The sequence below is a fragment of the Geotrypetes seraphini genome, chromosome 3, assembly GCF_902459505.1.
Source record: "Geotrypetes seraphini chromosome 3, aGeoSer1.1, whole genome shotgun sequence".
In the NCBI taxonomy this organism is placed as follows: Eukaryota; Metazoa; Chordata; class Amphibia; order Gymnophiona; family Dermophiidae; genus Geotrypetes; species Geotrypetes seraphini.
Window position 1 is genome coordinate 127,916,024 of NC_047086.1, and position 15,772 is coordinate 127,931,795.

Genomic DNA, 15,772 nt, shown 5'->3' on the forward strand with positions numbered 1-15,772 from the left:
GCTCATTAGATGACTTAATTACACATGCTCTTATTCTAAATAAACTAGATTACTGCAATTCAGTTTCTCGTGGACTAAAGCTTATTTCTCGAAAGACACTACAACTGGTTCAATATGATGTGGTTAAAATCCTAGCTAATGCTAGGCATGACAATCACATTACTCCTCTTCTTGCTTCCTTTCGCTGGCAATTTATTTTGAATATGGTTCAAAATTTTCCTTCCAACCCATTGTGCTCTTTGCATTGGGACCCCATTTATAATCAGTATTTGTTATTATGATATTGCTTGTTTATACGTTTATGTCTGTATCATTGTGATCCACTTAGAATGTTAAGCTAATACAGAATATAAATATTTTAAATTTATCCAAGTACTTTCCTCCCTATTCCTCATTAGGTCCCCTTAGATCTTCCCATATCATCATCTTGTCCTCTTCTCCCCTTATATCTTCCAAGAGCTTATTTTGAAAACTCGTTTTGCTTACTTAGCCCCTAACAGTAGATCCAAAGTCTTGACTCTTGTATATACAATTTAGGGAGTTGCCCTTAAACTGCAGTATTTCTTTTTGGAGTTTCTTCCCCAAGGCTTTTTTTTTCCCCCCCGTGTTTAACCTCTGGACTTAGCTTTTTACTTGTATAATCTGGATACACATTTTAAATGCTGCTTATAAAAAGTTACCCTCTGCATAAAAGTATGTGCAGCTAGAACATTCATACTTTTTTGCGTGACTGGGGTGTAGGGGTTTTCAGGGGTAGATTTTGGGTCTTATCATGAACGAGTTGTGATTTACATTTATATAAAGAACATAAACACCTGTTCCTAACTGGGAATAAATGTCCATGGCTTCATTTTAGCCAAGATTTCTGCAGCTTTTATGGGAGCACTTAGAAAGACACAAAAGCGCCTAAATAGATCCAACTCACCCTTCCCTATCTAAATAACCTATTTGAAAATTACTTTTAGTAAATATGCTCTATTACGTAGTAAATGACAGCAGATTAAGACCTCTTTCAGTCCATCCAGTCTGCCCAACAAGGTGCCCAGAGCAGAGCCACTGAATGCAAAATCTACTCCCAAACATGAGGCTTGCATTAGAACTCATGCAAATGATGACACCAAACTCTTCCTTACATCATAAATATATAAGAAATGCCCCAGAGAACTTGCAGACCTTAAACACTGCAGAAAAGAGAAAGAACAACAGATCTCACTGGCATGACTATATGGTTATTTTTATTTCAGCTTGCCAGTCACAACTGTGTTTTAACTAAACTCAACAGTAAATTATTTGCTGTATACAACATATTTTTACCAAAATAAGGTCATCCCTACTAAACTATTTCCATAATTAGAAGCAACAGAGGCTCTGTGGGCTTCAGTATTGGATACACGGGCTGCCTTTCTGATCCAGAGCCCATGAAATGTAATATCACAGTCAACACAGCACAAACCCACATTACTTCCCAGCCCCACAAGTTCCACGCTTTAGGCTGAAAGTCTGACCTATAGCTTTAAGTTGTTCTAACAAATCAATTTTTACTCAACTACTTATTCAGCAATCAATCTCCTACCTCTTTTGTGTACATTTCTGATCTCCATTTGTATATGAACTTTCCTCTCTCCACCTCTAGAAAAATGTACAAGTCTTGAAACAGGAGAGAGAGGAAGGTGCCTCACAGAGAACTGCTACTGTGGGAGGCAGGAGCTCCTGAACCATGCAGCCAGGGAGAGGTTCTTAGGACAGATTTTATATTTTGTCAAATTGCTGCTGCAAATAAGCAGTGGAATTACTAAGCACACATTCCAAGCGGCGTTAACAGATTAACCCTCCAATTCTATAAAAAAACAAATTTGAGTGTGCGCGCACAATTAAATAAACTAAGACAATCAGCACCGATAACTGGGATCTTATCAAGCAATTATTGGTGCTAACTGGAAAGAAAATGTACATGGGTAAATTTAGGTGCAAGATCTGTGCCTACATTTTAAAAGGACAGCACCGAAAAGGGCATGGGCAGACTAGGGTCGCTTTTGCAATTTGCACGTGGAGTTATCCCATAAGGGGGGAGGGGAATCCATGCCTAATTTGGTATAAGTGGACATACCTAAAGCTAGGTGTGATTCCTAGTGCTATTCTATAAACGGTACTTGAGCACCATTTATAGAACAGCATGCAGTACTATTTATTTGGAGTCGATTTTTTTAGGTGCCATTTGGGGGCTTTCAGAGAAAGATCTCTTATCAACTGAAAGCTGCTAACATAGTAGATGACGGCAGATAAAGACCTGAATGGTCCATCCAGTCTGCCCAACCTGATTCAATTTAAAAATTTTTTTTTTTTTTTTTTTTCTTCTTAGCTATTTCTGGGCGAGAATCCAAAGCTTTACCCGGTACTGTGCTTGGGTTCCAACTGCCGAAATCTCTGTTAAGACTTACTCCAGCCCATCTACACCCTCCCAGCCATTGAAGCCCTCCCCTGCCCATCCTCCTCCAAACGGCCATACACAGACACAGACCGTACAAGTCTGCCCAGTAACTGGCCTAGTTCAATCTTTAATATTATTTTCTGATTCAAAATCTTCTGTGTTCATCCCACGCTTCTTTGAACTCAGTCACAGTTTTACTCTCCACCACCTCTCTCGGGAGCGCATTCCAGGCATCCACCACCCTCTCCGTAAAGTAGAATTTCCTAACATTGCCCCTGAATCTACCACCCCTCAACCTCAAATTATGTCCTCTGGTTTTACCATTTTCCTTTCTCTGGAAAAGATTTTGTTCTACGTTAATACCCTTTAAGTATTTGAACGTCTGAATCATATCTCCCCTGTCTCTCCTTTCCTCTAGGGTATACATATTCAGGGCTTCCAGTCTCTCCTCATATGTCTTCTGGTGCAAGCCTCCTATCATTTTCGTCGCCCTCCTCTGGACCGCCTCAAGTCTTCTTACGTCTTTCGCCAGATACGGTCTCCAAAACTGAACACAATACTCCAAGTGGGGCCTCACCAATGACCTGTACAGGGGCATCAACACCTTATTTCTTCTATTGACTACGCCTCTCTTTATACAGCCCAGAATCCTTCTGGCAGCAGCCACTGCCTTGTCACACTGTTTTTTCGCCTTTAGATCTTCGGACACTATCACCCCAAGGTCCCTCTCCCCGTCCGTGCATATCAGCTTCTCTCCTCCCAGCATATACGGTTCCTTCCTATTATTAATCCCCAAATGCATTACTCTGCATTTCTTTGCATTGAATTTTAGTTGCCAGGCATTAGACCATTCCTCTAACTTTTGCAGATCCTTTTTCATATTTTCCACTCCCTCTTCGGTGTCTACTCTGTTACAAATCTTGGTATCATCTGCAAAAAGGCACACTTTTCCTTCTAACCCTTCAGCAATGTCACTTACATACATATTGAACAGGATTGGCCCCAGCACCGAACCCTGAGGGACTCCACTAGTCACCTTTCCTTCCTTCGAGCGACTTCCATTAACCACCACCCTCTGGCGTCTGTCCGACAGCCAGTTTCTGACCCAGTTCACCACTTTGGGTCCTAACTTCAGCCCTTCAAGTTTGTTCAACAGCCTCCTATGAGGAACTGTATCAAAGGCTTTGCTGAAATCCAAATAAATTACATCTAGCATATGTCCTCGATCCAGCTCTCTGGTCACCCAATCAAAAAATTCAATCAGGTTCGTTTGGCACGATTTACCTTTGTAAAGCCATGTTGCCTCGGATCCTGTAACCCATTAGATTCAAGGAAATACACTATCCTTTCTTTCAGCAACACTTCCATTATTTTCCAACAACTGAAGTGAGGCTCACCGGCCTGTAGTTTCCTGCTTCATCCCTGTGACCACTTTTATGAATAGGGACCACATCCGCTCTCCTCCAATCCCCAGGAATCACTCCCGTCTCCAGAGATTTGTTGAACAAGTCTTTAATAGGACTCGCTGCTGTTTGCTTTTTTTTTACTGGAAAGAGTTTTTAAGATCATGAAACTGTATTCATACGAAATACAAGCCAAAATATATTTACAATAATTCAGAATTATAAAGTCAGTTTCTTCCCCCTCCTCAAAATCAAAAAATTCACCCCAAGCTTTCACCTGTTTATTAAACTGCAAACACATTTCTCTTCACACTTCTAAGGACATCTTGTTTCACTAAAATAAAATTGCAATATACTCTACTAGAGAACACTTTTACACATACTGGGCCTCATAGCTAGCGAGTCCTGTTGCAGGGATCAAAGACTCGAGAAGGCAAGCAACAACCAAGCTTATCTTTCAAAATTCTATATTTAATTCTTTACACCCTATATTTGGATATCCCATTTATTTAGACTCTATCCAAAATGAAACAGGAAGCCAGTGAAGAGCTTGTAATAATGTCAACATCTATATTATTTAGGAGTGACATGTACTCCCCTTGTAAAGTGGGGAATGTGAATTAGAGTTGGAGTCTGAGTTGTGGATCTGGTGTCTCTTAGGTGTTATCTGTACGTTGTGTAGCTGTAATGGAACTAAATGATAAGAAGCAGCCTTGGTGCAGAATCTGGTGCGATTCCCACGTGAAAATGGCAGCTTTCTAAAATTACATGTGGGGAATATAAGGGCCCGTATTGAAAAACAAACCAAACAAATCTAAGGCCTTCCTTATTTTTAACATGGGGGGATAGGCGTCATCTTTTTGAGGCTGCTTTTAAATCTTAATTGATTCTGTATGATAAAATAGATTCTTGTAGAGAGTCTTGTTTCACTTATATACTGTAGGTCTGTATTTACTGAGGGGGGGGGGGTCAATATTCAAAGCAATTTAACCGGACAGAAATGGCTCCTGGCTGGTTAAATCTTCTTGTTTGGGCTAACTCAGGGGTAGGGAACTCCGATCCTCGAGGGCCGTATTCCAGTCGGGTTTTCAGGATTTCCCCAATGAATATGCATTGAAAGCAGTGCATGCAAATAGATCTCATGTATATTCATTGGAGAAATCCTGAAGACCACAAAACACTGTGGGGGAGAAGTCCTGAATATACAGAGACTTAATTTAACCATCAGAAAAACAATAAAGAAAATGGCTTAACATGGATTAACTCCTCATTACATAATCACACCCTTTAAGCCCTGGAGATCTTCTTCATGTCCAGAAAACTCCGGAGATGGTCTGGATCAAAGAATGTATATTTTGTCCTCAAATATTTAATGAGGCACTTGCATGGATATGCCAATTGGAACGTGGCACCTAAATCTTTCGTACTCATTGACTCAATGTTAAGAATATTTTCCTCCTTTCTTGAGTTGTTTTATTAACGTCAGGGTATATCCAAATACATTGACCAAGGAATGTACGAGTTACGAAAATAGAATTTTAAAACAGCGTTGAGATCTTGCTGAAACACAAATGAGACAAGTAAGGTAGCTCTCTCTTCCAAAGTTACCACAGATGTTTCCAAAATTGCTAATATATTTCCCAAATCAGGAGATTTATTCTGAGGACTTTGAAGATTTTCTAAAGTCTTACTCCCACTTTTCTTTATAGGACCAGGTAAATAGTAGATTTTATTCAAAGGAGGAATAGTCTCAGGAGTGAAACTTAATATTTGTAGTAAATATTTCCTAAACGGTTCAACTGAGGAAATCTCTGATGATCTAGGAAAATTCAACATTCTCAAATTCAATCTTTTATTATGGTTCTCCAATTGCTCTATCTTTCTGTGTATCATTAGTTTATCTTTAATCAGACTTTCAGAAACAGACTTCAAAGCGATCATCTCCTGATTCGCCTTATCAAATTTAGCCTCATTGTCCATTTTTAAATCATCAATTATTTTTACCAATGAGTCTACCTTACTTACTAATGATACAGTTTCTCCCGCTGTTTTTTTGAATAGTGATATCCATTCTCTGGTGTGTCTTCCAAACATCCAGTAACGTTACCTCCGCTGACAGGGTTGGAATGTTACCTTCGACCCCTGGTTGAATCTTCTTCACCGCAGCTCCGTCCTCCATCCTGCTCCCCTCTAGCGAGTCGGCTCCAACAACCACCTCGGTCTCAAAGCTGCTCAGCTGCTCGAACAGTGTGGCTGCAGGAGACGGAGGCACTACTGGGTCGGGAGGTAATAGAGAGACTTCCGGCTCCAGCGTGGCGACTAAGTCCCGGGACGTCGACGTTTGCAAGCCTCGCACTCCCGCTGTCAAAGGAAAAACACTGCGGCAAAATCCAGCATGGTTTGGCGCATCAGCGTTGAAGAACCGGCTGGTGGGGGATCCCAGACGGACCAAACCTTTGCACTTCGTATGCGGCACAGTGCTTTAGGAAAAAAATGAACGCGGTCAGCTAGCAGCTCGCCAGTCCCACCGCCATCTTGGACAGTCCCCAATTTTATCGTCAGTCCTATCTTTATGCAGTGCCATGAACTCATTAGAGCTTTGATAAAATATAAAATAGTAATGTAATGTAATAATCACACTGGCTATGGCATAGTTGGCTCTAGAAACCCAGAAATTCAATGCCAAAGCATGGATGTGGCTTGGCACTGAATTTTGGGGCATAATGCCAGCAGTGGTCAGCAAACTACTGAGTGCCGCTAGTTGAATATTGACCCATGGATTTTAAGTGCCATAGAGAATGACATGGGGACAGAATTTTTCCCCATCACCATGGATAACCACAGGAAAACTTCCCATGTCATTCTTTCGTGTCTATCTCAGCCTCAGTCCTTCTACACCAGCATTCTTCAATGCAAGGCTTGAGGGTTAGTGGTTGTGCCTATTCATACTCTGATTTGTCCCTCTCTCCTTAATGACATGGGGATAGTTTCCCACAGTTAACCGCGGGGATGGGATTAATTCTGTCCCCTTGTCATTCTCTATGCATGGAGGAGAGATGGTCTCTAGTGGTAACTGTACAGAGCTGTGTAGGACTAACAGCATTGACTGATAAGTAGCAGCATTGGTGCAGAATCTGTCATTCACTTTTTATCAGCAATGCTTTGATCCACTAGGTGGTGGCACAGTCAACATTTAAACACAGGCTCCCATGGAATAAACAACACAGCAGAAGCCACTGGGGGAAGGCCGATATGTTGTATAAAGAGGATATGCAACAGTTTACATACTCATGTTGAATAGAGAGAGAGAGAGAGAGAGAGAGAGAGAGAGAAAAACAAACGAAACCTTCAGAAAGAGACCACAGCTGCCAAATAATAGTCATGACTAGAAAGTGAAGAGGTGGCCAGGACAGCCCCTTAGTTGTGTGCATCTTCTGAATGACAACTTGCACCCAAATCAAAAGATATGAGACCGTCAGAATAGGAAATCAAATACAATACAAAGCAAGATCTCAAATCAATGTGAACGGGGTAATTCTATAACTTTTGTATCATGCATGTAAATGCAAGCACCATGTATAAAGGTTTAGAATACTGTGAAAGTGCTAGCTTGGTGTCTACATGCTATTACGTCTATTATCATTTTTATAGCACTGAAAGGCGTAGGCAATGCTGTACATTTAACATGCAATAGAACATGCATTTAACATGATGTTCCCTGCTCAGAAAAGCTTGCAATCTAATTTGGACAGACAGACAGGACATCTAAGGATTGGGGTGTTTCTAGCAGAAGGAACGATATGATTGGTACAAGTATCTGATACCTAAGGGTTGAAAGTAGCTTCAAAAAAAAAGTGGGCTTTTAGCTTGGATTTGAATATTGCTAGAGATAGAGCATGACGTATTGACTTGGCAGCCTGTTTCAGGCATATGGTGAGGCAAGAAAGAAGGAACAGAATCTGGAGTTGACAGTGGAGGAGAAGGGCACAGATAAGAGGGAATTACCTGATGAACGGGGAGGGGAGATGTGAGGAGAGATATTGAGGGGCTATGTGCTATTCTGCAAATATCAGCTAAGCCTCTGTTATGTATTTGCAAGGGGGCAACAGGGTTCCCACTTAAGCAGCTAGCTTACCCCCTCCCCTTTTATCAAGCCACACTGCCGAGCAGTGCCCAAAGGATTAGGCTCGGCATTTAACTTGCGCTGCTTGGCACTGTGGCTTGATAAAAGTGTGTGTGGAGGGGTGATATAAGTTACGGGTGTACCTGCCCCCTCTTAGGTTCTAGCAATGTTAGGTGCATTAATACCTGGTTATGTTAATGGTCTATATAGGGAAAGTAGGCAAAGTAATTCATGCTTTTTAACAAGTGTAATCTGACAAATAAAATACTGGTAATATTGCCAAACAAGGGCATAATTACAATGGCCAGACAGACTCATGTTAACAAGCTGCTAAATTTATTCTACATTCTTGAAAAGAACTAGATTGAGAACATAATGCCCTGAAGCATTTAAAGAAGTAGAAGAGGGGCACTTGAAGAGAGGTACTGTAGATGGGAAGAGGAAATAAAATGTAAAGATAAGCAATTGTAAACAGTTATTTACAAGGACATTTTTTAAGGTGGGTAAATATGAACAAGTTAGAACTCTGATCTTACAGGGCTCCTTTTACGAAGCCGCGTTAGCGGTTTAACGTGCGTAATAGCGCGCGCTAATTTGCCGGCCGCGCTAACCGTTACCGCCTCCTCTTGAGCAGGCAGTAGTTTTTCAGCTAGCGCGGGGGTTAGCGCGCGTAAAAAGGTGCATGCGATAAAGCTGCTAACGCGGCTTCGTAAAAGGAGCCCATAGAGTCTTCATACTTAAACAGGATGTTAATTATCCTCTCCGTATTGTAATATAAAATCTTTAAAGGACATTCAGTGAACTCCAATTATATTTTACTACAGTATTAGCAAATGTTCTCGTAACTGTAATTTAAAAAAATAATTCATGTGCAACTAGTTTTGGTTTTTTTTAACTTTTAAACAGTACTATCTAGAGATTGTTCCAACTGCATAAGTTCCGTAGCTAGAATATTTTCCTCTTCTGAAGAGCTGAAGGGTGCATTTCTGTGTTATCTAACAGACTGCCGCAAGGACCAGGAGCTTGAATATTCTGTAGGCTATTTCTTCCCCTCCCCCCAGCAGTGGAAATGCTGCTCACATGACTTGGCATTCTAGGCTACATGCCAAAAAGGAGCACCCCTCCCATTTCGAAGGCATAGCACTGACATTGCTGTGCCTATGAAGTAAACACAATGTTGATAACTGCTGAAAGCCAAAGGCTCTACCTTCTGGCACAAACCAGTCCAGAGATCTATTAACTTGTGTTAATGTTTAATTACAAAGGCAGGCCATGAGCCAACAAACTGCTCACAAGAAAGAAAGAAATGAAGTTCTTGTCCAGTAACAGTACAGAGGGAAGGAAACAGTTTTAGACAATTCAGCTGCTGCTTAAAAAAACAAATCTTCTAAGGCTTTGCCTTTTTGTTTAATTAGGATTCTTATTTCCTTTCCAAGGAGGTATTTGTGTTTTAATGATTAGTGAGATCAGCCACGCCTTTCATTGAGATATGCAGGCAGCACACAAATAAAACCAGAATGGACTCAATAGACTACAGCCCTCCCCAAGTAGGTCTGATTTTTAGAGTAACCAAATTAAGCAAGTTATCCTGTTTCTTAGGCTGGCCAGCCATAGATGGATATACACTTCTCTGTCCATATCCACAGGGGTTAGGGGCAGAGCCGGCCCACAAATATTTAAAAAAACTGCTAAGAATATTCGGGTCGGCTCTGCCCCTAACCCCCACTTTCCCCCCCCCTGGCTATTTTAAGCCCTGTAAGCCCCCCTTAAGCCTTACCTGGTGGTCTAGTGCGTTTTGGGGGCAAGAGCAATCTTCCCACACTCCTGCTCCATGCAGATTGCTCATAGGAAATGGCTGCCTTGAGCTCCCCCCACCCCCCGTCTTAGTCTCCTGCTTTAGAGGGGGAGGGGGGAGGGTCAGTTATCGAATCAGGAGGCCGATTTTTTTGTTTTAAATCGATTTGAATCAATTCACCTGAAATGAATCGGTGAACCGATTTGAATCGTGAATCGGGCAGCACTACTGCATACCCTCTTCCTACCTACAGAGTTCAAAACCACAGTGGGAAATGAGAAACGCGAATGGTGCAGTCCAGGAAGGAGACCAAATAGAGGAGAATGTGGCCTTTATATATTTCAACAGAATGTGAATGGCAACAAATTAATTAGATACAGTATAATAACAGGATGAAGCAAGAAAAAGAGACCAAGGAAAAAGTTGAAAGTGAAAGGGGTGGGCCTTTCTGTGGTTACAATCAAAGTGGTTTAAATATAGGTACTTATTTTGTACCTGGGGCAATGGAGGCTTAAGTGATTTGCCCAGATTCACAAGGAGCTGTGGTAGGAACTGAACCCAGTTTCCCAAGAATGGATTCCGATATCCGGGTTTTACTTCCATTGAAAGCAATGGAAGTAAGGTGGATAGATAGAGACATCTGGGCTTACTTCCATTTGAAGCAATGGGAGCAAAACCCAAACCCAGATGTCTCAATCCGTCCTCCTTTTTCTGGAACCATATGGTAACCTTAAGTCCCTGTTTATACAATCCTGGCCTATGCTTTGTGATCTATTTGCTAGCAGCACCACATTCATAAAATAAACTCAGAGGGAAGGGATAGGATCTTAACCTGTATTTTTTGAAGCAGACAGAGCTCACAGTGGCCCAGTACAGGATGCACACACAGCCTCTATGTCAGGGGTGTCCAATGTCGGTCCTCGAGGGCCGCAATCCAGTCGGGTTTTCAGGATTTCCCCAATGAATATGCATGAGATCTATGTGCATGCATTGCTTTCAATGCATATTCATTGGGGAAATCCTGAAAACCCGACTGGATTGCGGCCCTCGAGGACCGACATTGGACACCCCTGCTCTATGTGGTAAATTTAACAAGAAATGCCATTAAAACAACAACAGAAGCAAAAGAATTTGAGCCATCATGCATTTCACAGCTGCAGCCAAGAGTAGCCTCACAAGCAAACATTTTAAAACTATATTACTTAATAAAGAAGAAAAAAAAAAAACACAAAACAGACCCTGCCTATGGAGTTACATCTGGCCAAACTCCTGGTCAAATGATTTAAGGCCTAGTTCACTTGTGGGCTGGGCCGAAGTTCTTTGGATCCCATGAACAGACATTGTAGATATCAGTAAAGGAAGTAAGCTTCTATAAAAAAGACATGCTCTTCCGGAGTCTGTTATAGGGGTTAAACACCCTCCAGGGTTTCAAGACAAAGTTGGACAAGTTCATGCTAAACTGGTGAGACTGGACTCATTTGGAGCACTGGTCTTGACCTTGGGGCCGCCGCATGAGTGGACTGCTGGGCAGGATGGACCACTGGTCTGACCCAGCAGCGGCAATTCTTATGTTCTTATGTAGCGATGTCACACAAGTCAGAGACTTAATTTATAGAGGATTTTACCTACTGATATAACTGTGAGCTCAAATGTTTTTAAAAAGCAGGCATAAGACTTGAATCTGCAAAAGCATACATGCAAATGAGATAGCACGTGAATAAGGTCACAGTCCCAATACCAGCTTTGCCTCTTTGGCAGCCTGGTGAGAGATGCTGCATATTAAAAATTCCATTTATTCTGTACAAATTAACAATCTTCCTAGAGGCCAAAATTTTAATGGCAGTAAATGTCTTTATTTGTCCTCCTTTTTCTGGAGCCATATGGTAACTCTACTTTTACAGCCCAACAAAAGTATGAATTATCTGTAGAAAGCAGATACAGGACATAAGATGAGCCATCTTTCCTTCCTTTTCAAAAGGCGACAATTTCCAGTTTCTGAGGGAACGTTTTACATAGTGGAATCAATTCCATCCAAGCAGCTCCTGCCATTCTAGACCTGTTGTCCCATGAACCTAGGGTTACCATAAATCTGGGAAAACCCGAACACGTCCTCTTTTTAGTGGACTGTCCAGGCACCTGGAGTCCTGAGTTTGGAGACCGTGTCTGGAAGCCTTTGCATATGCACGGCCGTCTCCGTGATGATGTCATACATGCGAGCATGCAAGCGATTGCATCAACGTCAGTGCATGCGTGAAGACTTCCAAATGAGTCCTTTGAACTCGGGGAGATTCGTGTGGAGGCTGGGCTGGAGGAGGAATGGGGCGGAGACAGAGGCAGAATGGGATGGGACCAGGCGTCCTCTTTTTTCAAAGAGAAAATCTGGCAACCCTACTTGAACCACTTCCCTTGAAGCCTTCTGCACGGGGCTGTGGAGTTAGGGTTGGAATCAGAAACAGTTTTGATAAAGATGTTTTTATTTTGAAGCTGCAATCAAAATTGGTACATTATAATATATGTTCAATATAGTATCTTTGCTCAAATGATAAATATATTTTGTAGATTTTGTAGTCTTTTGGTCTTAATTTAGTACATAAAACAATATCCCATGCTTCTGTAAATCAAATCAAGTTTCACTTAGATTTACTATATTGTAGTAGGGCACGTCTACGGCCTGGCTGCCCCGAGTAGGCCTGTTCTAACAATCAGAAGCTAAGCAGCATCAAGCCTGGCTAGTACCAGAGTGGGATAAACACAAAGGATCTCTAATTAGAAAACAAACAAATGATATAAATTAAAGAACTAAGGCCGGTATTGGACAAACTTGTGTCCCATATGTGGTGATTTGGTGTGGATGGGCTGGGGAGGGCATCAATGGGAACTCCATTAACTTGGAACATGAGAATGTTACTGGCCAGACTTTACAATAGATATCCTGCAAACAATGGGATGGTTGGATAGACTAGAGCAGTGGTCTCAAACTCCAACCCTTTGCAGGGCCATATTTTGGATACTTAGGTACTTAGAGGGCCGCAGAAAAAATAGTGAATGTTTTAATAAAGAAATGACAATTTGCCATGAGGTAAAACTCTTTATAGTTTATAAATCTTCCTCCCCTCCCCCCCGAACATGTTCCCCCCTTCGTTGCAGCGTCCTCCAGCTTCCCCCCTGGCCTCCAGGTCTTAGTTTCAGCTAATTACCGCAGCCTGCAGAGAGGATCACCAGTGCTATAGCGTTCCTGCAGGTTGCCATCGGCCTCCATAGCATATTCCCTCTGCCACGGTACTGCCCCTCCTCCGATGTCAGGGGCAGGATCGTGGCAGAGGGAATGTGCTGCTGAGGACAACAGCAGCCTGCAAGGAATGCTACAGCACCGGTGATCCTCTCTGCAGGCTGCAGTAATTATCTGAAGGTAAGAACGGGAGGCCGGGGGGAAGCCGGAGGACACTACAAAGAGCGGGCAGCACTGGTACAGACAGCACTAGTACAGACTGTGGGTCACAAAATAGTACCTGGCGGGCTGCGAGTTTGAGACCACTGGACTAGAATAATCTTAGACGGCAACTTCAGCAATTAAACCTAGGACAGTATTCTTCAACTGCAGGTCTGTGGACCAGTCCTGTCCACAGAAATTTTCTACCGGTCCGCAGGGCTGGTATGTCCATCAGGCAGAAGACAGTGTTCTTCAGCCGCCGGTCCATGGTGCGATCGTGGCATCTTTGGGCTGGCTCCGCGAGTGCTGCAGTGCACAAAGCCGAGGGAAAAGGCTTCTACGCACGTCCTGCGCCTGAACCAGAAGCCTTTTCTTTGATATCGCAACATCAGAGGGAAGGCTTCCAGATAAGGCGCGGAACATGTGCAAGGAGCCACAGCCTACAGCTTTGTGCAATGCAGCACTCAGGGAGTTGAACCGAAGACGCCACGTTGATCACACTGTGGACCAGCCCGAAGATAACACCGGGGGGCAGGCCAGAAGGCAAGGCACAGCATGGAGGGAGAGAGACAACAACAGTAGGGGGAATGCTTTTATTTTTTAATTTAGTGATTGATGTACATCTGTCTGTTCAGGAAGAAATGCATGTTTCTTTTCCTCTGGGGTTGGACTGCTTGCAAAGTCTTGCATCTTAGGGTTTGTTTGTAAATATTAGTACTTTTAGTTTGTGGTCCTGCATTTGCATGAGGTTATCTGTTTTCTGGTAGGAATTAATGTAAGCATACAGTGTTCTTTATGTATTTTAATTTTGTGGTTAACCATTATGTGTTGTTAATACAATTATATTGTGTGTGTGTATATATGAAAAATGAATGGAAAAAATTGTGTTATAATTAGTACTATTATGGGGGTGGAGTATGGGGCAGGTATGGGCACGGCTTAGCCCAGTGTTCTTCAACTGCCGGTCCGTGGACTGGTGCCGGTCCACAAAATAATTATTTTATTTCCACCGGTCCATAGGTGTCAAAAGGTTGAAGAACACTGACCTAGGACGTTACCAGGTGCACTTTAGTCTATGGCCCAGAAATATCAAAGTTGAGACAAGTTAATGTAATCATGTATTTCTAATGATAATAGCTAATGGGCAGACTGGATGGACCATTGAGGTCTTTATCTGCTGTCATTTATTATGTTAATATGTTATGTTTACCTGGATGGGAGACTGCCTGGGAATACCAGGTGCTGTATGCTGAGGGACCCTGTCTTAGGCAGTAGTAGCAACATAGTGGAGTTGCATACTGCACAGGAGAAGGCAATGGCAAACCACTCTTCCTGTACTCTGCCATGAAACACCACAGGGGGAGGTATTCCTCACTGTGCATGTTGCTATGAGTCAGTGGCTAACTCAGAGGCATGACCCATCCATTGTAGTATGAGTTAGAGGATTGGTGTGCTGACTTCACATCCCTGCTGCTGATTATTCCATGGAAAGTCAGGAGCTGCTCAACTTTCAGCCTAGAGGAACACACAAGCTGCCCTACTGGGCCAGAACAAGGGGTCCACCTAGCACAGTATCTTGCTTCCAACAGTGGCCAATCCAGTATCTGTCAAGAGTCCCCCCCAAATGTTCAGATTCCATGCTATTTAGCCCCAAGGATTTAGAAACATAGAAACATGAAGGCAGATAAAGGCCAAATGGCCCACCCAGTCTGCCCATCTGCAGTAACCATCTCTTTCTCTTTCCGAGAGATACCACGTGCCTATCCCAGGCCCTTTTGAATTCAGACACAGTCTCTGTCTCCACCACTTCTTCTGGGAGACTGTTCCACGAATCTACCACCCTTTCTGTAAAAAGTTATTTCCTTAGATTACTCCTGACCCTATCACCTCTTAACTTTATCCTATGCCCCTCTCATTGTAGAGTTTCCTTTCAAATGAAAGAGACTCGACTCATGCGCATTTACATAACGTAGGTATTTAAATGCCTCTATCATATCTCCCCTCTCCCGCCTTTTCTCCAAAGTATACAGATTGAGATCTTTAAGTCTGTCCCCATACGCCTTATGATGAAGACCACACACCATTTTAGTAGCCTCCCACTGGACCGACTCCATCCTTTTTAAATCTTTTTGAAGGTGCGGTTGTTTTAATAACAGTTTATGCAGTTTTCCTCCAGAAATTTGTCCACACCTTGTTTAAACAAGAGTTTAAAGATGATATAAAGTAGGTTGCTGGCATCTCCCATTTCTTGATCAACCCTGCTGTATCTGATATCCATTAGAGGCCAACAAAATTTTGGTTTCAGGTTCAGCATTTGAAACCAACCCAAAATCCAGATTTGGGTTTCTTTCAAAAATATGCCACTGAATTTTTGGCAGAAACAGAAACTCTATCCTTCTACCTTAAGGTCACCCAAGCCTACCATAACAAGCTCTAGTGGTCTAGTGGCCTCTTTGGGGGCAAGAACAATGCTCACTCATTCCTGCCCAGTGCTGTTGCTGAGTAGCATAGGAGTGACTAGATATTTACTGATACTTATGTCATGTTTTGGATTTTTGGCCAAAACCAAAACTCCTCCTTCCCTAACTATAAA

At 42.5% G+C, this 15,772-nt stretch overlaps 1 protein-coding gene across 2 annotated transcripts in view; it reads right to left on the reverse strand.

The window, feature by feature from the left end:
• ZNF395 (zinc finger protein 395) overlaps positions 1-15,772 on the reverse strand; it is a 78,685-nt gene that overhangs the window by 53,996 nt on the left and 8,917 nt on the right. The window lies entirely within an intron of this gene.